This window comes from Mesoplodon bidens (genome assembly GCF_964165515.1).
Source record: "Mesoplodon bidens genome assembly, chromosome: 5".
In the NCBI taxonomy this organism is placed as follows: Eukaryota; Metazoa; Chordata; class Mammalia; order Artiodactyla; family Ziphiidae; genus Mesoplodon; species Mesoplodon bidens.
In genome coordinates, this window is record NC_138161.1 from 120,419,856 (window position 1) to 120,446,525 (window position 26,670).

The window sequence follows — 26,670 nt, forward strand, 5'->3', positions numbered from 1 at the left end:
AAAGGAAGATTTGCATATCTCTCACTTTAAATCAAAAGCTAAAAATAATTAAACTTAGTGATGAAGGCATGTTGAAAGCCAAGATAGGCCAAAAGCTAGGCCTCTTGTATACAAAATAGTTAGCCAAGTTGTGAAAGAATGCAAAGGAAAATTTCTTAAAGGCAATTAAAAGTTCTACTCCAGTGAACACATGAATGATAAGAGGGTGAAACAGCCTTATTGCTGAAGTAAAGAAAGTCTGAGTGGTCTGAGTAGAAAATCAAACCAGCCACAACGTTCCCTTAAGCCAAAGCCTAATACAGAACAAGGCCATAACCTTCTTCAAGTCTATGAAAGCTGAAAGAGGCAAGGAAGCTGCAGATGAAAAGTCTGAAGCTTAGCAGAGGTTGGTTTGTTCATGAGGTTTAAGGAAAGAAGCCATCTCCCTAACATAAAAGTGCAACGTGAAGCAACAAGTCCTGATTGATGTAGAAGCTGTGGCAAATTATCCAGATCTAGCTAAGATAATTAATGAAGGTGGCTACACTAAACAACATATTTTCAATGGAGATAAAACAGACTTATATTAGAAAAAGATGCCATCTAGGACTTTCATAGCTAGAGAGGAGAAGGCAATGCCTGGCTTCAAAGCTTCAAAGGACAGGCTGACTCTATTGTTAGGGGCTAATGCAGTTAGTGACTTTAAGTTGAAGCCAATGCTCATTTACCATTCCTAAAATCCCAGGGCCCTTAAGAATTATGCTAAATCTACCCAGCCTGTGCTCTATAAATGGAACAACAAAGGCTGGATGACAGCACATCTGTTTACAGCATGGTTTACTGAAAAATTTAAGGCCACTGTTGAGACTTACTGCTAAGGAAAAAAAGAAAATAAAAAGATTCCTTTCAAAATATTACCTCTCATTTTTTAAAAAAAATATTTATTTTATTTTTGGCTACGTTGGGTCTTCGTTGCTGCGCGTGGGTTTTCTCTAGTTGCGGCAAGCGGGGGTTACTCTTCATTGTGGTGCATGGGCTTCTCATTGTGGTGGCTTCTTTTGTTGCAGAGCATGGGTTCTAGGCACAAAGGATTCAGTAGTTACAGTGTGTGGGCTCAGTAGTTTTGGCACACGGGCTTAGTTGCTCTGTGACATGTGGGATCTTCCTGGACCAAGGCTCAAACCCATGTTCCCTGTCTTGGCAGGTGGATTCTTAACCACTGCGTCACCAAGGAAGTCCTCAAAATAGTACTTCTCATTGACAATGCATCTGGTCACCCAAGAGCTCTGATGGAGTGATGAACAGGTACAATGAGATTAATGTTATTTTCATGCCTGCTAACACAATGTCAATTCTGAAGCCCATGGATCAAGGAGTAATTTTGAAGTTTAAGTCTTATTATTTATGAAATACATTTCCTAAGGCTATAGCTGCCACAGATAGTGATTTCTCTGGTGGATCTGAGCAAAGTAAATTGAAAACCTGGAACGGATTCACCATTCTAGATGCCATGAAGAACATTCATCATTCATGGGAAGAGGTCAGAATATCAACATTAACAGAAGTTTGGAAGAAGTTGATTCTAACCTTCATTGATGACTTTAAGGGGTTCAAGACTTCAGTGGAGGAAGTAAATGTAGATGCAGAAAAAAATAGCAAGAGAACTAGAATTAGAAGTGGAGCCTGAAGATGTGACTGAATTGCTGAAAGCTCAGGATAAAACTCTAAGGGATGAGGTGTTGCTTCTTATGGATGAGCAAAGAAAGAAATTTCTTGAAACGGAATCTACTCCTGGTGAAGATGCTGTGAAGATTGTTAAAATGACTACAAAGGATTTAGAACATTACATAAACTTAGTTGATAAAACAGCAGCAGAGTTTGAGAGGATTGAAGTCAATTTTGAAAGAAGTTCTACTGTGGTTAAAATGCTGTCAAACAGCACTGCACACTACAGGGAAATAATTCCTAAAAGAAAGAGTCAGTTGATGTGGAAAACTTCATTGTTGTCTTATTTTAAGAACTTGCCCCAAGCCACCCCCACCTTCACAATAACCACCACCCTGATCAGTCAGCAGCCATCAACATCAGGGTAAAACCCTCCAACAGCAAAAGATTATGATTCATTGAAGACTCAGATAATGGTTTGCAATTTTTAGCAGTGAAGTATTTTTAATTAAGGTATTTACTTTTTTTAGACATAATGATATTGCACACTTAATAAACTACAGTATAGTGTAAACATAACCTCTATATGCACTTGGAAACCAAAAAAAAAGTGTGACTCACCTTATTGTGATATTTACCTTATCTCGGTGGTCTGGAACTGAACCTGCCATATCTCCAAGGTGCCTTGCAGTTGCTTCAAGCATTGACATTTAATAGACAAAGATCAAGGACAGAGAAAGACAAACATTCATTAACTATCTAACTCTGTAAGCAGCACACATCATTTTTACTTAAGTTTCACTGTGAAGAGCTCATCACAGACTGACACTAAATGCAAAGGAGGATGGGGAATGTGTTGCCTGGTTGCTCTGTGCTTCCTAGCACCAGCTTATCTAAATAGAAACAGGTCATGCATCTTTGGTGGATACCAAGCCTTCTCTGCCACAAATGCTGATCTCCTTTAACCATAATATTCTGTGGAAGATCCACCTAAACTGAGAAAGCAGTACTGATATTCCTGAGATGTAGACACCTGCATTCAAATTCTGGTTCCAGCACCTGAACAAATTAATCAGCTTCCTTGAATTTTTTTTTCCCATTTGTGTCAATGTGGTTGGGAATTTGATCAGAAATGGGAATTGTTTTCCCAATATCATTATACCCTTCTTATTTATAAAATGAACCCCAGTTATGTTGGGGTGGGAAATTCATCCAGCTAGAAACTACAATTCCCATTTAGGGTTGACCACATGATTCATTTTTGACCAATGACAAAATTGGCCATTCATTATTTTGGTTTAGTTATTGTTTACTGATGTTCCCACATGAAAGTATAAAAAATGTTTCAGAATTTCCGATCCTTTCTTAGGAACAATATCGTATAGAGAGTGAGTAAATGCATACAGAATTTCTGATGGATAAGAAAATTGTGTACAAGGTAAGATAGGTTCTGGTTTGCTGCTGTAACAAACAACTCCAAATTCCAATGGCTCATCTCAACATAAAATTCTTTATGACTCACACAAATTCTGCTGCAAATCTATATGATTCTCTATGACAACTGTTCTGCATCAAATAGATAGTACAAGGCTGAAGATATACTTTCTTTCCTTCAAATTCAGAGGTTCCCAGGAGAGCAGCACAGAGACCAGCAATAAGGTGGTCTGTGTCTAAAGTTTACAGACATTAAAATCTTACTGACAGGACAATGAAAGCATGCTTACATGTGTGAATATATCTCTAGTATTCTCCAGTTTTGTGTACTGTTTTCCAATTTCTTAATATGTGTGAAGTCTAAAAAAATCTTTGAGAAGCTTTAAATAATTATTGATAAGTAGTTTTTATTTCAAAATACATTGAGTGCAATTATTCATCCACTTTACCACCAACTCTATTTTAGTTAAATAATATGATTCTCTCGTAAAGGCTTCTCTTCAAAACCTGTCTCCAAAACACTGTTTTGTGAAAGACACCACTTAAGGGTGACATCTTGCCAAGGCAAACTAATGTAAGTCAAATCTCATTGTAATAGCAGAACTGAAATTATGCTTTATGCACATCTGGCAACATGTCCATTTGTACATAAAAAAGGTGTGAATAAGATTATGTCTCAAATAAATTGTCCACTGATTATGACAATTAAATACCTGTCATAGGTATTCAATTATCTAATTATCTGCAAAATTTGTGGGCCAGGTGTTCCTTATGTCCAAATTTCTATTTTGTTACATTTTACTAACAAATTGCTTCATTTTGAAGAACATTCTAACTTAAAATAACTGGACTCAATCAAACTATTTTCTTTCTCTGTTTTTTTCATATTTAAGGACCCCATTTACAAATGAAGCCATTTGCATAATGCATAAAGAATGTGCATGGATTCAAACTCATTTGTCCACATGACTGTCACTGTCTGTACTGGCCCAACTGCTTACTATGCATGCAGATGTTAAATTGTGCATCCCCGATCATCTGTTTATAATGCAAAATGACAGGTTGACTTGATTTTATCTAGCAGAAATAACTCAGCCCTCCATATTGGCAAATTTGACCCAGACGGTTTTGAGAAAGGTTTTGCAGTGAAACCCGTGGATAAATTAAAATGCATTCCCTCATTTCTGTGTATGACTGTACGCATGTATGCATTGCACAGTGCTTTTCAAAAACTAGAGATTTTCCTTCTTAAGCTCCAAAGAGAAGCAATTTTTCCCATGAATCAAAAGAAGTGTAAATAACCCTGTTTTTTGCTTTTGGTGTTACCTACTACTATAAAATAGCCGTGAGAAGTGTGCTCAGCACTTCAGGTACCTGATTTAGCAAATGTAAAGAAATAAGTTTTTTGAAACTGCATTTTTATTTATATAGAAATTCAAGTATGGTTTAACAAGGACTTGTTGATCTCTATACTTTTTATGGTAGTGAATGTAACTCCCACTGAAATCAGAAATAAAACTTGTTATACAAAACAAGTGATTTTTAAAGACCTTTGATTTTATTGTCCAATGTTATATCAGAAGGACGAGTACACGTACAACAATTGATGGACATAAACACAAAAATGTCTAAATATAAATACAAAAATCACAGGGAAAGAAAGTGTATAAAAAGACTTTTATAAATATATAGTTCTGATTTTTGATAGAGCCAGAATTTACTGCAATTCTTTTCCCACTGTCTCTTTCTACTTCAAATTCTCACTAAATTTCCTATACATTTTCAAAACCTAACTGGGCTTTCTGCTACCTGTGCTATGTTCCCATCCCTCAACCATCTACTCTTCCTTAAAATCTAAATACAGCTTCAAGAGAACATATTTAATATCCTGATTTTGTCATCTATTATGGTATTTCCCAGTGGGGTTTCTTTGGGTTTGGGGTTAGGAGTAATCTTTCTTAGCCTCAGATGGAGAACAAAGTTTAAATATTCATTTGTCTTTCAGGGATTCTCTGCTATGAAGCTAACGGGTTTTCTGTCTCTACTCTTTGCCATATTCCATTCTTTTCCTTTTTCCTATCCATTTACAATACTTCAGTACTAAGAATTTGAATATTATTCTCCTAAATAACATATATTTCTCAGCACACATACATGTATGTATATATTTATATACATATATATATATAAATATATATATATTTCTAGAATGTCCTTTCCTCCAATATTCACTTATCAAACACTGAGCTATTTTTTTACATCTGCCAATCCTACCACACAAAAAATCTTGCCCACCCAAGCTGGAATTTTTTTTTCACATCCACATCCAGAACACTTTATTAATTTTTATTGTTACATATATATATATATATATATATATATATCTCAAAGTATTTATATCTAGGTTCACTATTAAATTATTTATAAGCCATTACATTACATAGTGGAACTGTATATTTTCCATTGTACTGCTTCCACAACTTTCAAGATACTGAACACAGAGAGGTAGATGTTTGTAAAAACAGATCATTTATTCTACAAACTATTACCCACCAATTATATGCTTAGTTTGGGGCTAAGAATTTAGAATGCAAATATGAATGAGTCACAGAATATAAAATATGTAATTATTTATGGAGTAACATCTACAAGATGGTGGAATAGGAAAACCCAGCCTTTATCATCCCACAGAAACAGCAATTTAGTAACCATATACAGAAAATAATGCCTTTATGAGAACTCCAAAATCTAGTTAAGAAGTTGTAGCACTTCAGAGGTGCACAGGGCCAAGGAGAATCACATTGAAATGGGTAAAAAGAACAGTTTCACTTTATCTACACCCCCCACCCCTCCTTCAAATCAGTGCAGCTCAGCACAGAGAAAGATCCTTTTGGTGATTTCGTCCATGGTGGATAGAGAGAATGAAGTGTGCATCCACTTCTGTCTCACATCATCCAGAGAGCTGAGGGAGTTGGAATGCCTTGGAGCAGCTAAAACAACAGGAGGGACAGCTGACTCTCAGTAGACAGTGAGTACCTCAGCAGCCTGCTTGGGTCTACAGGATTGAGAAATGGCACACAATCCTGAGAAGAATCAGGAAGGAGGGAGAGAAGTAGAGCTTACACCCAACATCCCAGCACTTAATGTATTTCACTAGGGAAAACTGAAGAGCATGTGTCAGTACCTGGCACATCTCAGTGGGATTGGGAGAAGGTTCACAATACTAATTTTTCTTCTTGAAGTGGAAGACAAAGTGGAGCTTGTACCCAATGTCCCAGCATTTTGGTGCACTCTCTAAGGAAAGGAGCAAGTGACTCTCAGCACCAGTAATGGTTCTGTGGGATTGTAAAAAGGCACAGAATTCTGAGACTTCCACCCCAGGAGGAGTAAAACATGCATATCCATTAAAAAAAAAGGTTTTAGATACACTCAGAATCTCTAGGTGGGCTGATTGGTGAAGGCTTTTCCTTGCCAAAGCCAGTCTATAAAACTGGAAAAAGTAGCTGCTTCTTTAAATGTACAGATATGAATGCTAAGCTCTAAGGGACACAATAAATTAGAAAAAATATGACAGCATCAGAGGAACAAAAAGTAAACAACCCTAAAGAAATCTGTGAATTACCTGACAATGAATTCAAAATAATTGTACACCAGAGCACAGATAGGCAACTAAACAAAATCAGGAAAATGACATATGTACAAAATGAGAATATCAGCAAAGAAATAGAAACCATAAAAAACCAAATGGAAATGCTGGGCTGAAGAATAAAGTAACTGAACTAAAAAGTTCAATAGGGAGCTTCAATATCATAGTCAATCAAAATGACGAAACAACCAGAAAACTCAAAGACAGAGGAGTGAAAAGGGAAAAGAGTAAAATTATCCAGTCTGAGGAATGAAAAGAGAAAAGAGTGAAAAATTGTGAAGAAAGTGTAAGTGATCTATGAGATAACCAATATATGCATTATGGGAGTGCCAGAAGGAGAAGAAAGAGAAGGAGCCAGAAAGGTTATTTAGAGAAATAATGACCAAAACCTTCCCAAATTGGTGGAGGGAAAAGGAGAGCTAGATTCATGAAGCCCGATAGATTCCAAAGAAGATGGATCAAAAGAGCTAATAATGAGACACATTATCAAAATTTAGAGTCAAAGACAATTTTAAAAACAGCAAGAGTAAGTGACCAATCTTGTACAAGGGAGCCCCCATAAGTTCATCAACATATTTCTTAACAGAAACCTTGCAGGACAGAAGGGAATGGGATGATATATATTCAAAGAGCTGGAAGGAAAAAAATGCTATCTAAAAATGCTATATCTGAAAAACTATCTTTCAGAAATGAAGGGGAGATAAAGATGTTCCTAGACCAACAAAAGCAAAAGGAGTTCATCACCACCAGAACCGCCTTATAAAAATGTTAAAGGGAACTCTTCCAATTGAAGCAAAAAGACTCTAAACAACAAAATAAAGCACATGAAAGTAGAAAACACTTTTGATAAAGGTAAATATAAAACAAGTACAGAATACTGTATTTCTATAATGGTGGTGTGTAAATCACTCTTCCTTTAGAATAAAAATCAAAACAAAAGAGTATTAAGCATAACTATAACTAAAAAATTTGTTAATGGACACACACTATAAAAAAGATGTAAATTGTGACATCAAAAACATAAAATATGTGGAGGAAGAAGTAGAAGTGTAGATGTGATTAAAGTTTAGATATTTTAACCTTAAAATAAGCTGTTATATATATGATGTTTTATGTAAGCCTCATAGTAATAACACATATGCACAGAATACCTCTAGAAGATACACAGAAGAAAGAGAAATTTTAAAAGATATCACTACGAACAGTGAAACACAAAGGAAAAAAAGCAAGGCTGTAAAAGAGGAACAAAAGAGTTACAAGACAGACAGAAAACAATAAAAACTGGAAATGGTAAGACAGCCCTTTCCTATTAATACTTACTTTAAACTGAATGGCTTAAATTCCCCAATCAAAATCATAGAGTGGATGAATGGATAAAAAACAAGACTCAATTATATATGATCTACAAGCAACTCATTTTAGATTTGAGGACACACATAGGCTGAAAATAAAGGGATGAAGAAAGATATTCCATGCAAATGGCAAACCAAAGAGAGCATGAGTAATGGTACTTACATCAGACAAAACAGACTCTAAGTCAAAAATAGTCACTAGAGACAAAGAGGGACAATATATAATTATAAAGGATAAATTAATCAGGAAGATGCAACTATTATAAATACCCAACAGAACAATTCTAAAATTCATATGGAATAACAAAAGACTCAGAATAGTCAAAGCAATCTTAAGAAAGAGAAGCAAAGATAGAATCATCACAATTTCTGATTTTTAAACATATCACAAAACTACAGTAATTAAAACAGTATGGTGCTTGCATAAAGACAGACATTTAGACCAATGGAACAGAATAAACCTCAGAAATAAACCCACACACATACAACCAACTGAGGTTCAAAAAGGGCACCAAGCATACACAATAAGGAAAAGGTAGCATCTTCAACAAGTGGTTTTGGGAAAGCTGGATAACAACTGAATACGCACAAAAAAAAAAAAAGAAAAAGAAAAGAAATTAGATTTCTCTCATACACCATACAAAACATCAACTCAAAATGGAATGAAGACTTAAATGTAAGACTTAAAACTGTAAAACTCCTAGAAGTAAACATGGGGGGGGGGAAACTTCATAACTTTTGTCCTGGTAATGATTTTATTGATATACCATGAAAAGTACAGGCCACAAAAGCAAAAATAGACAAGTTGAACTACATCAAACTAAAAGGTTTCTGCATGATAAAGGAAGCAGTCAACAAAGAGAAAAGGAGACCTGTGGAACTGAAAATATTTGCAAACCATATATTTGAAAAAGGATTCATTTGAAAATATATAAAGAACTCCTACAATTCAGCAGCAATCAATCAATCAATAACCCAAATATAAAATGTATAAAGGACCTAAATAGACACTTTTCCAAAGAGGACATACAAATGGCCAACAGGTATATGAAAATATGCTCAACATTACTAATTAATAGGATAATTCAAATCAAAACCACAGTGAGATATCACCTTACACTTGTTAGGATGGCTATTACAATGAAACAAACAAACAAGCAAAAAGATAACAGGGGTTTGTGAAGTTTTGGAGAAATTGGAACAATTTTACACTGTTGATTGAAATACAAAATGGTGCAGCCATTATGAAAAACAGTATGTAGTTTCCTTAAAAAACTAAAAATAGAACTACCATATGATTCAGCAATTCCTCTTCTGGGTATACATGCAAAGGAAATGAAAACAGGATCGTGAAGTGTTATCTGCACTCTCATGTTCATTGTAGCATTATTTAAAGTAGCCAAGTATGAAAACATCCCAAACATCCACTGACAAGCAAGTCAATAAAGAAAATGTAGTATACACATACAATGGAATATTATTCAGCCTTTAAAAAGAAGGAAATCTCATCATTTTCAACAACATGGATGGACCTGAAAACATTACGCTAAGTGGAATAAGTCAGTCACAGTAGGACAAATACTGCATAATTCCACTTACATGAGGTCTAAAACAGTCAAAAGTGTAGATGCAGAAAATAAAATGGTGGTTGCCAGTGGATGCGGGTAGGGAAAATGGGAGCTATTTTTCCATGGGTATAAAAGTTACAGCTATATAAGATGAATTATTTCTAGAGATCTGCTGTAAAATATAGTGCTTATAGTTAATAGTATGGTATTGTGTACCTAAAATTTGTTAAGAAGGTAGATATCAAGTTAAATGTTCTCATCACAGAAGAAGAAAGCAAAGGGACACAGGGAAACTTTTGGAGGTGACGGATATGTTTGTTATCTTGACTGTGGTGATGGTATCACAGGTGTGTGTATATTTCTAAACACATTAAATTATATACATTAAATATGTGCAATTTTTATATACCAATTACATTTTAATAAAGCCATAAAAAATAAAGACCACACACTTGAGTCAAACCTCCACCCCCACCAAAATGTAATTTTTGAGGAAGTAATTCACTATGTTGGTGATTGAGGTGTCCAAGGTTACTCTGTTTAATATGAATCTTAAGACCTGAACATGTAGAAGAGGGAATTTTAGTAAAAGGAATATTATGAAAAAAGGAAGTAGATACAAGGACATGTGGTGTAATATTAGAAATGACCAGTAATAATACTAGAAAGGTATGCTAAGGCCAGCTTTTGAGTGGTGTCAGATGCCAAGGATAATGCTGAGCGTTGCCTACCCAACAGCAATGCCTCATGATCTTTTCCCATGTTTGCAAGTCTAACTTCAACTACTAAAACTGGAAGTATCAGAATTCTCCTTTCCCAATCTTCCTTGATACCAAAAAGGGAATGTTGTTCTATGCTGGACAATAGTTTCTGAGAAGAAATTTTCTATAGGGCTTTTGGGAAAGTTGTGCTTTTCCCCCCTAAAACAAAAGGAAAAATCAGGGAATAATCTTGTTTCTGAGTTTGATTGTATTTTTGTTGTGTTAAGATTGTGGTGTCTGGATCAATGGACCCTGCACCACTGATTTTTCTTTCCTGTATCTTTGCAAAGCAAAGCAAAACAGAAAGTTGGAAATATATGGATCCTCGATAGTATTCTTATTTTGCTGATTTAACCAGCCTTGAAACTCTCTACCCCGAACTTGTTATGTAATAAAATACTTGTCTATATTACTTGAGCTGCTTCTAATTGAAATTCTGTTACTTGCAGCTCAATTTTCTTAATCAATACAATCCTGTAAATATCATGAGACCTCAGAATGGGGAAAAGCAGAAAAGAATCAGATTTGTATTTTATAAATACTACTCTCAGCACAGTGAAAAAAAACACATAGACTATAAGAATGGACAGGAGATTAGGTTGAAGGTTTTTACATTAAAATGGGTAAATGGTGAGGGGAATATGAAGTAAGCAGCAAGAGATAAGTTAGAGCACAATTTCCTTAAATGTGCTCCATAGAATGTTAGCTTTGAAGAATTTTAGTAGGTACTATTGATAAACAGATAAGTTTAGAGAGCAAATATTGACTTGGAAAAACACTAGGTTAAGTCAATTTAAATAAACTCTGATTTGCTAAAATGCAGTGTAAACTTTTGACTAAGAGGATTGAGTAACAGTATTTCCTATATGTAAAATAATTTTCACTGAGGCATTCTGTGGAACTAGTGTTTCACAAAACACATTGTAGGAAATTCTAGACTTGGGTTATATTTATTTGATAAAATACCCCAAATCTAGGGACTAAATATTAGATAAAATGCCTCAGTTTCTGTCTTGAGTGGTCGGGTGAATAGTAATATTATTTATTGTGACAGAAATTTTGTGAGAAGATAATTCATTTTTGGACATGCTGAATTTTGAGTTGCCTGTGGGATAACAAAGTAGGAAAATCTCTGATAGTTATTTGAATATGTGCCTAACGTTCCACAAAAAATTTTCCTAGATATGTAGGTAATGATTAAACTCTTATGAGTAGAATAAATTGTTTTATATTAAATTCTTTAGTATGGGCTTTGGTGGAGCTTCCTGCCTAATTGAGGGCATTTGAGGCTTGGAGCACATCCTTTGGACAGTAGTTGCCAGTGAAATGTCTAAGATAGAGAAATGTAGTGTTAGTGCAGGCTGCACATTTTTAACATAGCTGTTCATCTTACATCCTCTTTCTCTATTGAAAAAGGCATCTTTGAAAAGCATAGACTCACTCCTTAGAGTTTAGAGGTGGATAATGATCGTTAGCCACCAGAAATACCTGGGATGTGTGAACTTTGGGCAATGCCATAGAATCTCTAAGGTCTCTCTCAGTCTTGAGTGCAAGCGTTTCTCTTATTAACTCCAGCTGAACTTAAAGCAGGACTCTGGAGATGAAAAAACTCAAGTGGACATTATGAGCTTTCTGAGCTACAAAGCCATATAAACCCAATTAAGGTTATATTTTTAAAGTGGCCCAAAACTTAACCTGTTGGTATTTTTGGATGGAGCAGTATGAACACCATTTTTTTGGGCTCAGGAGCAAAGTGAGTCACAAAGACCACTCATTAAACAATCTCTTTCCTTTCTGAAGGCAGTATGAGTGTTTATACCTCTAGCATTCCAGGTCAAAATGCATATCTGAACTCTCTTCTTTCTTAACAAATTACTAGGCTCTAGATGTGACATACCATAGAGAAACTACTGAACAAAAGTTGGTCATCATTGAAGTCCCATTTACTGAGCACAGCTATCGGCAGTGAGATCACTAATGCTCCCACCTTTTTAGCTATGTATTCAGGGAATGACCATTGGAGATGCTTAAACCCTTGACACAAACAAAAACAAGTAGATAGTGATGAAACAGGGAACAGAAAGCAGTGAACTATATATATAACATATATAGGAGATTATATACAGCATACTTGCCAAGATGAAACACATTATATAATTTTCCATCCCCAAATTTACTTAAGTTTAATTTTATTTTGGACAGTTACACTGAATGCCTGACATTGTTAAACATGGCAAGAAAGAAACTCAGTGAGAATAAATTCTTACTGTACATCTCAGAATTTTTAAGTCAAATAAAATTAAGATAATTTAACATTTTCTCATGACACCAAGAATAACTGGTGACTGGGCATGTGGCACACTAAAGATGACTCTCAGTTCTTTGTCAGAGCCCCATGAAGAAAAGGTGTTAATTTGTCCTTGCCCTTCCCTTAGGTTTTATTTATTTATTTTTTTGCCTTGTGACTACTTAAACAATAGCATGTGGTAGAAATCACACTGTGCCAGTGCAAGTTTAGCCTTTAAACTATCTAGCAGCTTCTGCTTGATCACTTTTGGAACAATCACTGTTGGGATGCTACCTCTCAAAATCCATGTGTTGGGAATTCCCTGGCAGTTCAGTGGTTGGGACTCTGTGCTTCCACTGCAGAAAGCATGGGTTCAATGCCTGGTCAGGGAACTAAGATCCCACAAGCTGTATGGCACAGCCAAGAAAAAAACAAAAACAAGAAACAAAAATCCATCTGCTGCTCAGAAGCCAAAGTCATATGGAGAGCCTGTGAGTGTGAGTTCTGATCAACAGTCTCAGTGGAGCTCCCAGACAAAAGACAGTATCATCTACCAACGTGCAAGGAAGCCATTTTGGATGTTTCAGCCCAAACAAGTCCCTAGATGAAATAGCCCTAGCTCACAACACATGGAGAACAACTACCTGGCTTGTTACAGAACTGAGGTTTGGCTACTCACCACTCAAAAGCCAATGATTCAAGAGGCAAGTGTCAGGAGGAAGGAAAGCTGCTTTAATCAGAAAAGCCAGCAATCTGGGGAGAAGGTGAACTTGTGTCCAGAGACCAACTCTGAAGATTATGCTCAACTATGACAGTTTTTAAAGGGAAAAATAGGGGAAAGAATCTCAGTGAATCATCAAGGCAAGATGTTAGGTTCTGCATCCTTCTCCATTGTGTGCAGACTGGATGGATAACTCTTCAGAGGTTATCTTGCCTGCACGATCTGCCTGCAGGATTGCTAAGGGGACTATTGGGGCTAGAGAGCTAGTTATTTTTTAACTGCTTAATTCTTCATCCTTACTTCTTTTTATCTAGGAAAATAATCAACAAGTTAGGCAAGGCATGGTGTGCATTCAGGAGAGCATAAGTTAGGAGTTAGGTTGAATTGCCTAGTGATCTCTTTCCTATAATTAGGTTCTTTTAAGGTTAGAAGGGAACAGAAATGGGCAAACAGGAAAGGGGCAAAAGAGCTGCTTTTAATTCTCCACTGTCAGACATCATTCCATTGCTATGGGATTAGGGGAGAAGGTCTGTCTTCTTTAACTTCTTTATGCTGACTTAGGGCACCATATTCTCAGAGTAGAAGATGTCAACATGGGTCTGTAGCATCTCTTTGCTGACAGTTTTAGTTGCCTGCTTACATATAAGCAGAGCAACTACAGCTACTGTGATGCCTACAAAAATATAGATCATTATGAACAATAATCCCATTCTCTTGAGGCCAGTACTTGGAACTGAGTTAGCCAAAGATTCAGTACTGCTCAAGAGGGAGCAGCTTATGTCATGTCCTCTGGTGGCAGTTAGAGTATCTGTAAAACAACTCAGGAATGTGCCTCAGACACTGAGTCTGTGACTCTATTGTCTTAATCATTAACTGCTCAGTTTTGTACTTGGAGGGGGGTGGTACTGCAGAATTCTGCTCCGTTCCAGTTTGAATGTATGCACTGTATGTAAAGAAAGGAACAATGGGATAAAACAGTTCTAGACGCTCACCAAATATTTGTATGTTCTCTCCTTATTTCCCAGACATGTTTACAATTAGGTTGTGGCTGTGTGTAGATGTGGTAATAGCCTGTGAGCAAAACTCTTGTGTGTCACTTTGAGGATAACACAGTCAAGATCTAGGATGACCCTTCCAGTCTCTCTTCTATTGTCGTGGCATGTTGAAGGACATCTGGTTTATAGAGTATAGACAAAAGATGGAGGAAGATATCTTAACCCGAATTGGACTATGTTAAAAAGCTGAGATCTGGAAGTTTGTTTATTGTAAGCACTAATGTTAATCACCTTAATGAATTGATTCCTGGGAGGAAGTGCTTAGCAACTGCTTTCACAAACAGAGGCTAAATAACTAGCATCCCTTATTCCTTCTCCAATATCACACGCATACACTTGTGAGAGGTATTTACAACTCTTATGTCTTTCAGCCCTCCATTTCCACAATTTAACAAAAAGTTTGCTAATTTAGCCTTACTCTCTGTGTGCTTTCTGAAGTAACATTTCTCTGGCTACAGTCTTTTTTCCAACATTAGTGAGTTTATTATCCTACAATCCAGCCAGAAATTACTTTTCCTTCTCTGTTTTGCAATCCCAGTGTATTGTGTTGTCAGCTCCAGTCTCATAACTTGAAATGTTTTCTTGAACTTGTTGGAATAATATTTCTAACTTAAATTTCCAAGGCTGGTGTTTCCCATGGTTCACCTTTGCTTCTCTAATTTGATATCAGAACACTTCCTTTCTTACTGTACATTTCTTCAAAGAAGGCAATATTCCATTTTTAATACAGAACTTACAAAGAGTTTAAGGGCCCATTCACATATGGCCATGTATTTGATTCTCAAAATAACTCTGTGGAATCAGACATGAATGTTGTTATTTATACCTTATCCCTGTCTTCCTGATGAGGAAAATGAAGTTCAGGGGACTTCCCGTAACCTCCTGGCTATGACTGTGCACCCATAAATTCTTATTCCAAGTCTCAGTTTTCCACCATACCTTTATTACTTTTTACCAGTTCTCTCATTTGTTCCTGATCCTATATCTTGTATGTCCACAAACCATTCATATGAAATCTGACATGTTTGAAATCTGTATTACTGTGCCTAAAATCATATTACTACAACATGATATAATGCCATGAGTTTTAAGAAAGAAAAAGTTGGAAATCTAAACAGGGAATAGCAAAGGTAAACATAAAGGAAGGAGAAAAAGAGATATTTTAGTTGCTTCTAGTGGCTGTTTATTTATTTGTTTGTTTGTTTTTTTTTGTTTTTTTTGTTTTTTTTTTAAATTTTATTTATTTTGGCTGTGTTGGGTCTTCATTTCTGTGCAAGGGCTTTCTCTAGTTGTGGCGAGTGGAGGCCACTCTTCATCGCAGTGCGCAGGCCTCTCACTGTTGCGGCTTCTTTTGTTGCAGAGCACAGGCTCCAGACGCGCAGGCTCAGTAGCTGTGGCTCACGGGCCCATTTGCTCCACGGCATGTGGGATCTTCCCAGACCAGGGCTCGAACCCGTGTGCCCTGCATTGGCAGGCAGATTCTCAACCACTGCGCCACCAGGGAAGCCCTGTTTGTTTGTTTTGAGTTTGTGTGCACTCACAGATGTTTTGGGTTTTGCTATTAAAACAATTCTACCATGAATGTTCTTGTTCAACTCTTGGTAATCATGGACATGATTTTCTCCTAGTCTAAGTAATTGAGCTAGGATTGCCAACTGAAAATGCTGGGAAAGTTAGAATGACAAAAGTCAATTCAAATAAATATATACATACACACGTATATACTATATGTTACATACATAGTATGATACAATTTTGGTAAAATTCAACAACAAGTAAACAGAAACAATACACACATGGTAAAACAACTTAAATAAATAACGGAAAGGCAAATATAAACCTGAAGACATAGATTACCTCCGGGGGAATGTAGGAAGGTAGATAGCATTAGATGATTACAGCACACTGAACTTTCACTGGTATTTGGTAATATTTTAGTTGTCAGCTTGGGTGGGTGGTGTGTTCATGAGTGTTCAATTAATCACTATAAGTCATAATTTATATATTAATTATATAAAGTTTTGAAAATATTAAATCTATTTTTAAAAATCAGAGGTGACCAATTATCTCTAAAGTTTAAATAGCTAATGAACCATAGTGGGCTGCAACTCTATCCACCTACTAAAGAAAGGTTTGTATAATCTATGTATATTAATTTCATTTAAATTCCAATGTCTTCCCAATCAAAAAGGAAACTTTCTGTGGCATGTAGACCTTGAGATGACCCCCTGTGATCCCCATCTCTTGGTGCTCATGCTTCGTGTATTTCCCTCCGCTGGAATGTGGGTGACTTGACACTTGTTTCTAACCAATTGAATATGGATGTCACTCCCATGATTAATTTAGGTTATGTGGTAAAGGCTATAGGGTGTCACTCCTGTAATGGCATCATGTATATAAGACTCTGCCTTGCTAGCAATTTGGAGCTAGAGATTCTCTGTGCAGGCTTGCCGAAATAAGCACCCATGTTAGAGAGACCATGTGACAAAGAAGTGTGGGCCACCATTAGGAACTTCAGATGTACTGGGATCTAAGGCAGCTTCCAGCTTATAGGCAGCAAAAAGCTGTAGCCCTAAGTCATACAACTAAGGTGGAAATGAATTCCACCAATAATCTCCATGGGCTTGGACGTAGATCCTTTCCTAGTCAAGTCTCTAGATGAGAATTCAGCCTGTCCAATACCTTGATTGCAGACTTGTGAGACTCTGAGCAGAGGATTCAGCTAAACCATGCCAAGACTCTTGACTAATGGAAACTGTGAACTAGTAAATAATACATGTGTATTGATTTGAGTTGCTAAGTTTGCAGTAATTTGTTATACAACAGTAGATAACTAATACACTTCTTTAAACTATAACTATGTGATTCTTTTCTATATATAGTCACAAACTTAGCTTTCAGAGATCGTTGTAACATTATTTCTAATATGATCATTTTTATAAAACTATCAAACCTGCAGAAGGCATTTTCTTTTTAGCTACAGATATTGACAGCTCACTTCTTGAAATAAAAGAAGTGATATTTCTTATCATTTCTACCTTAAATGTCATAACACAAGTTGCCTTTTCAAATAGATATTTAATTATTATTTTAGTTTCATGTGGCAGTGAATACTAAATTTAAATATGGTTATAGCATAGCGTTTTTTAGTTTAGGTTGCAATTTCAAGCTTAACTTTGGGCTTTGGAGTTTGTATTAGGAGAATATTTTAAAAACTGAATTTTTTCTTAGTCTCACTGTTGATTGATTTCTAAACTGAAGGTAATCATCAGAAAAAAATTGGAGATGTAATTAGTCAATTTTATAGTATGGTGGTATCAAATAGATAAAGAAAATCATAAGAAATAATAGTTCTTTTAGTCAAAAGATAAAACTTACCGAATACTATCTAAAAAAATTGTGCTGTGACCCAGTATAAAGGAAATTTTATATTTTGGGTCTGTCTGTTCCATATCCAACCCTCTCTCCCACCTCAGTGTGAATGGTGGCCCACCTATTGAAATGGATGGCAAATCCTCAAACCAACATGGAGAATTAAAGAGGCAAGAGAAAGATGGGGAAAAAGTAAATGAAGTAAATGATGTCACCATGTCCTGGTGATGTTGTTCAAGACTCTGGTTTCACTTCTGACCTGAGTCACATGATCAGAACTCAGCTCTCTATTTTGTGTGTAGGATTTTTGATTCCCAAGAATATTCCTGAAATAAAATGGCAGCCTCATCTTGTTAATGACAGATAGATCTCTCTATGATGCAAATTGTGATAGGAGGTGGTCCTAAAAAGCAATGGTACCGCCACTGGTTCATTAAGATAGCATTTGGAGAATTGCATTAAATGGAATACATTGCAGTAAGTGAAACTATGGGACATAGAGCTATATTAGAAAACTGCAAGTATCTGAAGGAATAAGGTTAAAAACTATTACCAGTTCAGTATTAACAGCTATGAAGGTGAGCTGTTCATATCTCCTTTCAAAAGAGGATCTGCTTCAAGAAGATCAGCTGAAGCCCCAATCTTTCCAAGGTCTGTCTCCGCTTTCAAGTCAAGGCCACATACTTTCTGGGCAGACTCTGCCCATGACTGAGCATGGTGCAGATTCAAGGGCTCACCATTTCCAGTCATCTCGGCTCTCCTCCATGGGTGATCTGTGCACTGGAACTCCCTAGTGGGCTGGCTGAGACTTTCTCAGAGATGCACTTAGTCACTTAGTTCTACCCAGTCTTTCTTCTGTCCCCTCTTTTTATAAGTGTGAGACCAGTACCATGGTCAGAAGTCTTTCTCTGCCTACTTGTGCTTTGCCTTTCTTTCTTTTTCCTCTTAGGAAGTACCTCCAATAGCTCTCTTGTACTTATCTTTTCCTTTTGACACCTGTTTCCCAGAGACCCAGAGCTGTCACTTGGGAGTCGTTATTGGTCTTTATGAAATAAAGAACTTGTAGCTTCTTCATTTTTTGGTGGATAAGGGAGAGAGAGAGATTGAGGACATGAATATGTGTGAGCTTCTTTATAACTAGCTCAAGGAAGATACTAAAATGGTTGAATAACTGAAATCAGTACAAAACACAATTACTGCAACAGAAGTAGTTTCCTTGCTTATGAAAAGCTACTTACAGAAAGTTAGCTGTCAATCGAAACCCATTTCATTTGATTGGGCAAAGGGATAATAAGACCTTGTAGCTATTTAGCCAAAGAAAATGTCATTCTAAATATCTGTAAAATTCCAATACGCTGTGTGATATAACAAAACTAAGCTACCTCCTCATTATTATTATGATTAAAATTTAGATTATATTCCATTCGCTCAGGTCAGAAAATTCTCCACTTTTTGCTTTGGAAGTTAACCAACTTCCTATGGGTTATTTACTTGTTTAATAGTACCTCAGAAATTACTAACTGTTTAGAGACTAATTACCAATGAGAATGTGTATTACCATAGGTTTCTTCAAAATCTAAGGTCTGTAATATTATGAATCCATGATTAAACTATATACATACCATGGGAGAAAAAAGATTGTAACTCCCCTCTAGACTGTGAGATATTTGAGGGCAGGGACTCTATCATATTTATCTGTATGTCCAACTTCTGAGAGTACCTAGGACTTAGTAGGAAATCGTGAAAGATTTCCTAAATCAAACTGAAATCCATTTTTTGGTTATTTTGTGCCAGTGAATTCAGACACAAAATAACTTTATTGCACTAAGTTTCACTGACATTGATGGCCAGTATTTGCCATGAGAATTGGATGGGAGTATTACAGTTGAATGTCGATGTGCATTATTTGAAGGATCTTCTATTCCTTTCACTTTGTCAGGAACTTACAGGAGAATTTTGACTTGTGTGTAACTAAAATAAGAGAAAGAATTTATAGGTCTGGCTCGGACCACAGCTGTTTGGGATTACATCTAATTGCTTTGCTGCTGCTATTTTTATCAGCCTGCTGAAAGGATTTTTCTAAAAGCTGGAAGAGAGAGAGCCTAAATTAAAGGGGTTAAGCTTCTAAACTGCTGTGATCTACAGTCAGTTAGAAGTGACAAATTGTAAGCAAAAGATAATCTCTTCCACTTATAGAAATGCCAGCCCAAATATCATCTGTAGAAGGACTTCAGCAACTTTAATATATTCATGTTTGAGAAGCAGAATTTAAAAATAGGCATTTGTGGATCTTTTAAGTCCCTGTTGCTTTATAGATTATAACTATGCTCCTTAGCAAGTCTTTTCTGCTGTGGTCTGAAGGTTTATGTGGAAACTTTGTTTTCATAGAGATTTATGGAAACCTTGCACCACAGAGTTAGCTAATACCTGGCTTCCCAACTTCATGCATCTTCCACACAATGGAAATCACAGCTTGTGAGGTAGAGGACCTTGAATCCATTAAGAAAGTTTTAAGATGCAGATAACAGTACTCTCTACCAAATCTGGCTTTAAAAGAGAAAAAAATTTTAACTACAAACAAATTATGGAGTATATATATTTTTTAAACAGCATCTAAACTATATCAGGAATGTGAGTATTTTTGCTCATCTCTCATCCTTCCTTCTTGGGCCCACAATGGCAGCTGCAGCTCCAAGCAACAGGATATCACCACATCCCATCCTAAACAGGAAGGGAGGGAGGCAGGTAGAAAAGAGACTTTTCTTTTGTTAAGAAGTGAAATCCTTCTTAGATTTCCCAAGTATTCTCTCTTTATGTCCAATTAGCTAAAATCAGATGATATGGACATCTCTGTGTACAAGGGCAGCTGAGAAAGGAGGAGATGACAAAGAAAAATGAGATACATAGTTATAATTAGCTTGGATAAAGCATGTTTAATTCCATGAGTTTGGTTACAGTTGAGTCATACTCAACTCACTCACTCACACACTCTCACTCAAAGCCTGAAAGGGTATCTTCTTCCTCATGTGTCTAAATGTTACCATAAGTCAGTTTTCAGAGGCTGATTGATTACCAAGCAACAGTACGCTGTGAGAAACAGAAATATTTCAAGATGGCAGCCTCAACTGTCTTTACTGATCTTGCGGCATAAACAGAAGATCCTAAAATTGAGCTCCAGAGAGATCCTTAACTTCCCTCAGAGAAGGCCCTAGAATGGCTTCCTGCTTTGTCATCCAGGGACAAGAGGAAGGAGAGAGAATAGAGAAAGATTACATCCATGTCTACGTGCATCACCTTTTAATGCACAGTCATCTTTCCCACTAGTAAAATGGTCTTATTAGATTTCCAAAGTATGACTCAATGCAATGACTGCTTCTTTACTGGGGAGGAACTGACAGTGGGGTGACATGGAAAGATGGATCTTCCCTCTTCCCCACCCCCATCAAGGAACCAACAGAGTCTTCTTGATCTCTTAGCAAGATTTTATATTTAACTCTACTAAAAGGTATGCCTAACTTTGCTTAAACAACAGTATTTATCTAAAAGTATCTTTTTGAAGTGTTTTTCACTGACCAGGGGACAAGGGACAAATGTTTTTTAAATGTCAATAGTATATGGACTCTGCTGCAGAGCAGACGTTTGTATCTTCCTAAAAGTCATATGTTGAAGGCTAATCTCCAATGTGATGATATTTGGAGGTGAGGTCTTTAGGAAGTGATTAGGTCATGAGGGCACAGGGCCCTCATGAATGGAATTAGTGATCTTATAAGAGAAACTGGGAGAGTTCCCTTGCCCCTTCTGCCACATGAGGACACAGTGAGCAGTGGGCTGTGTGCAGTCTGCAAGAAGGCTCTCACCAGAACCCGACCGTACTGGTACCCTGATCTCAAAATTCAAGCCCCAAGAACTGTGAGAAATAAATTTCTGTTTTTCATAAGCTTACCCAGTCTATGGTACTTGGTTATAGCAGCCCAAACTGACAAAGACAGACTGGAACTACATTTAAGTAGAAATTGACAGAAACTATTTACACAGATGTTTAAGTCCCATATGTACTGAATGGCTGAAGCCTTGTGACATACAGGAGGCTCAAAGAAAGAATTATGACCCATCATTCAATAAAACTGTATGGGTGTTGAGTGATCTCTGTGTCAGATGTCATCCCAAAAGAAATCATTCATTTTTTGGTTCCTAAGCCATTTCTGGATGCAGCAAAACAAAGCCACCTTTGGACTTCCTTATCACTCCAATGGTTAAGACACTAAGCTTCCACTGCAGAGGGCATAGTTTTGATCCCTGGTTGGGGAACTAAGACCCTGCATGCTGTGCAGCATGGCCAAATAATTAGAAAAAAAAACTGAAAACAAACAAAAAACAAAGCCACCTTCTTCCTGAAGGAGTCTTCACAGAGTAAATATAATCATTTTGTTTTACAGTTGAAACATTGTTTTTAATCTTATTTTCATCCATTGCTGATTGCTGTATGGACCAATTTAAACACACACCATGAGGTACATTTTCTGTATTGACATATGTTAACATTTATCTCATACATATAATGCTTTCAAATCAGGCAAAACAGTGAGGATCGATTTGGTCTTGGTCACTTTCCTCTCAAAATTGTAGAAATGGTGAGACTAGATATTGATAAAAAATTATGAAACATTACCAAAAATTTCTGAAGAACAAAGAGTCTGTTGGCGACCATGATCACAAATAGCTAGTGCAGTAAATCCTGATTCTTCTGTTGACATAATTTTGTACACTAGCCTGGATTAGGAAATGTATCCAGGCTTTTAATAAAAAAATATAGAGTTGAACTTCTATTATTTATGATAAATTATTATTGTCTAACTCCACACTTTTTATAATAATGATGCTGATATATCATTATTTCAGCTTGGTAACCACTGGATGATACCTATCAAATGATAAGACATATCACTTCTGTTTATAAATTACTGTATCAAACACAAAATAAAACAGCTCTGTGGAGTTAATAGTCAAGGATTATGAAGCCTCTAAAGGCAAGGACATATGTGTATGTGTATATTTGTGCAGCAGTTGATAAGCTGTAGGGGTGGAAGAAGAAATCTACTGCTGACTGAATATCTACTGTGTTTTAGGCACTGTCCTGGGTATGTTACACTTATTCTTTTATTCTCAGAATACTTTTCACTAATTATATTTGAGGGGTTAATCCATCCAAATACAGCAATATTTTGTCATGAAAAACATTCTGATTCAGTTCACTTGGTGGCATTAAAAGCGATTCACATTTCATCTTTTGGCAATGGCTTTAGTTTTTGAAGTTAGTATAAATGAGTATAAATGCTGCTTAACTACAAACAAATCTTTTAGTCTCAGAGGGAGACTGAAATTAGCATATCTAGTAAACATCCTTAGTTTGAAAAAAAAACAATTTTTGTTTGTGGTTTCTAGATAAAAACGTGTCTGTGTATACTCATACAAATGTGTTGTCACAGTATATTAAAACTAATACCTTATATGATTTCAAATGTAGTGTGTACAGAGGTATATTAATCTGCTAGGGCTGCCATAACAAAATACTACAGACTGGGTGGCTTAACAACAGAAATTTATTTTCTCACAGTTCTGGAGGCTGGAAATTCCAGATCAAGACAGCAGTTGGCTCATTTTCTGGTGAGAGCTCTCCTCTGTCTTGCAAATGGTTGCTTTCTTGCTGTGTGCCCATGTCTTCATCTCTCTTCTGCATGTAACGAGAAAGATCTCTGGGGTCTCTTCTCTTCTCTTCTTACAAGGGGACTAACTTTATTGAATTTGGGCCCCACCCTCATAACCTCATTTTATGTTAATTACCTCTTAAAGGCCCTGTCTCCAAATGCAGTCCCAACTTAGGGCTTGATAACTGCAGGACTCCCAGCACATAACTCTTCCAAACCCCACACTAAGGGATTGGCCAAACTCTGGCATGGTTTCCAGCCACATAAGCCATGCTTCTAGGATGACCCCAGAGCCCCCATTAAATTCCTGCCTGCAAAAGCTCAATACAGCTGGAGAATTTACTATTTGTTCTAGTCAACACTGGAGGCTAGGCCCCTGAGTTCCCTTTCTTAGAGAATTTACTAAAAAGGGCTCACAATTGTGAATTTGTATCTCTTACAAGGTGTCTTTTTTAAGGACCTGAGAGCCATTCCACTGAAATGTGATCCTCAAGAAGAATAGAGCAGAATCCTAACTTCGAAAACTGCCAGCTCACAAACACAGGTGACCAATCACATTACACTGACCAACCATTTATAACTTTTCCCTTCTCTGACTCCACTGGGACCCCACTCTCCCCGTTTCCTTCTTCTTCTTCCTTTAAAGCACCGAATCTCACCTCTGCACAAAGCAGAATGGAGCTGAGCTGCCATCAGCAGTTACTGAGTAAAATCTGTTTTCCCACTTTCACTAATGTCTGTCACGTTTATCGTGGACAGCTTCAACATATGTCATTCAGTCCATAACAGGGGAGTAGCATTAAAACTACACACAGGCAAGTTCAGGTCTACCAGAAGTGAATACAAGCAAGTACATTTTCTCCCCTTCCCAGGAAGGAAGTTATCGATTATTTCCTGCTCTATCCTTGCCTAGAATTTCTGTCCGTACTTGTGATCAGTCAACTCAGCACTCTAATTACCCTTTTGAGGGATGACCTTTCTTCATTCAATGTAGACCAATTAACCTAGGTAACTTGAGGCTATGAAAGCATCTAATTGCTTGAAAACAAAAGAGCAAAACATTTTTCTTACTACGCCAGGTTACCTGATCACGGTTATGACAGCTTGGATGCTAAAGGAAGCTAACTCAGTGAGATGGGCAGGCAGGAGGTTGAGTAGGGAATACTCTTGGAAGGAAAGGAAAGGAAGCAGGATTGGGTGGAGGAGAAGCTGGGCTGCAGCACAGTCTCACTGGGGACTTCAGATGATGCCACTGGGAGTTCTGGAGCTACCATAACACTTTAACGTTGTGCTGAGTTAGGATGAGGGGAAAGTCCCGGGCCAGTCATTTTTACACAGGCTCTTCCAATTAGGGAGAGTGCAATCCCCATAGGGGCTGTCAGCCAGGGCTTTCTACTGACAGCATTCTCAGAACATGGGTGAGGAAGCCTTTCATTCCTGAGGGGGAATGTCCATGGTGCATACACATCAACCACAATGCCCAATAGCAGATCACTTCCTGAGAAACTGCATCTTTAGCTAATAACACAAGAGAAGACAGAGTGGTCAGAATTCATTCATCCTAGTGATAAAATGGCTAGATCTCATGAACATAATGTTCAGCAAAAGAAGCTGGACACAAATGAGTACATATCATATAATTCCATTTTCCTAAGATTTAAAAAGCGGCAAAATTAATCTATGGGTGTTAAAAGTCAGGATGATGTTTACATTTGGATTTTTGTAATTTCGTAGAGATTTTATCATAAATTTTTGTTGATATTTATAATCATAAAGAGCTTTAAGCACAAATAATCTATACCTGATTTTATGTGTGTATATGTATTTAGGAAATATAATAATAAATATTAAGTTATATTTATTAAATATTTATATCATATATATATATATATATATATATATTTTTTTTTTTTTTTTTTTTTTTTTTTTTTGCTGTACGCGGGCCTCTCACTGCTGTGGCCTCTCCCGTCGCGGAGCACAGGCTCCGGACACACAGGCTCCGCGGCCATGGCTCGCGGGCCCAGCCGCTCCGCGGCACGTGGGACCTTCCGGGACCGAGGCATGAACCCATGTCCCCTGCATCGGCAGGCGGACTCTCAACCACTGCGCCACCAGGGAAGCCCTATATATATATTTATATAGTTAGTCAAAATTAGAATGCCAAGAGAATTTTTATTTAAGAAGACTCCATCAGTTTTTCAAAGTTTTAAAATGCTGTTTGTAGAAATTCAGTTAGGCAGAAGCCAAAGTTTGGGCAGACAGGTATAAGCAGGAAGGAAAATGAAATCTAGATTACCTGGGCTCAAAGGCAAAATGTGGAATCAAGACTGAGGGACCTGAGAAAAAGGCTGGCAAAGACAATACTAAATGCTAGAAACGGAAGCACAGAGCTGTCGTATGAGGTTTGGGGATGATTTTTCACAGAACAATAAAAATAGTGCCATATATTGAGGACTTTCATGGGTCAGACATCCTGGCCCATGCATTTTAAAATGCTTTTTAAAAATATTATCTACAATTTGTAGAACAAAGAAGCTGATGTTTTCATCTGAAGTTTTACTGAAGCAGCCACTGAGGCACAAAGTGGTTAATACATCCAAAGTCACAAAGCCAAGTGTTTCAGCCAGAATTCAATCCAAGTCTGTTCCAAAGAAAGTTTCTACTCTTTACATTATCTAATAAACTAAAAGTGATTATATATACACATATATAAAATATGTATACATTACATGTATATATACATATATATACAATATGTATATGTATATGTGACAATAATAAATGTACTTAGCCACAACAGCTGTGACACAAACCATAAGAAAACAGACAACTCAAATCAGAAATGATCTGACTGAGAAGTCATTCAATTCTGAGGCCATTCTGCTCAGACATTGCATATATTTTGGTTTCCTTTCCTCATTTTAATCAGCAGAGGAGTTTACTAGGAAGAAAAAGCCTCAGTTTCCTAACTATTATAACCCACCTGAAGTCATCATTTCTGTTTATTACATCATAATCATCTCTACTTGCCACCAATTGTACATTTCCAAAGAGGATATTGTGATTTCAAGCAAAGTAAAGACAATGAAGCAGGAACAGATGTGCTGCTAAAAGAGAGACATCCT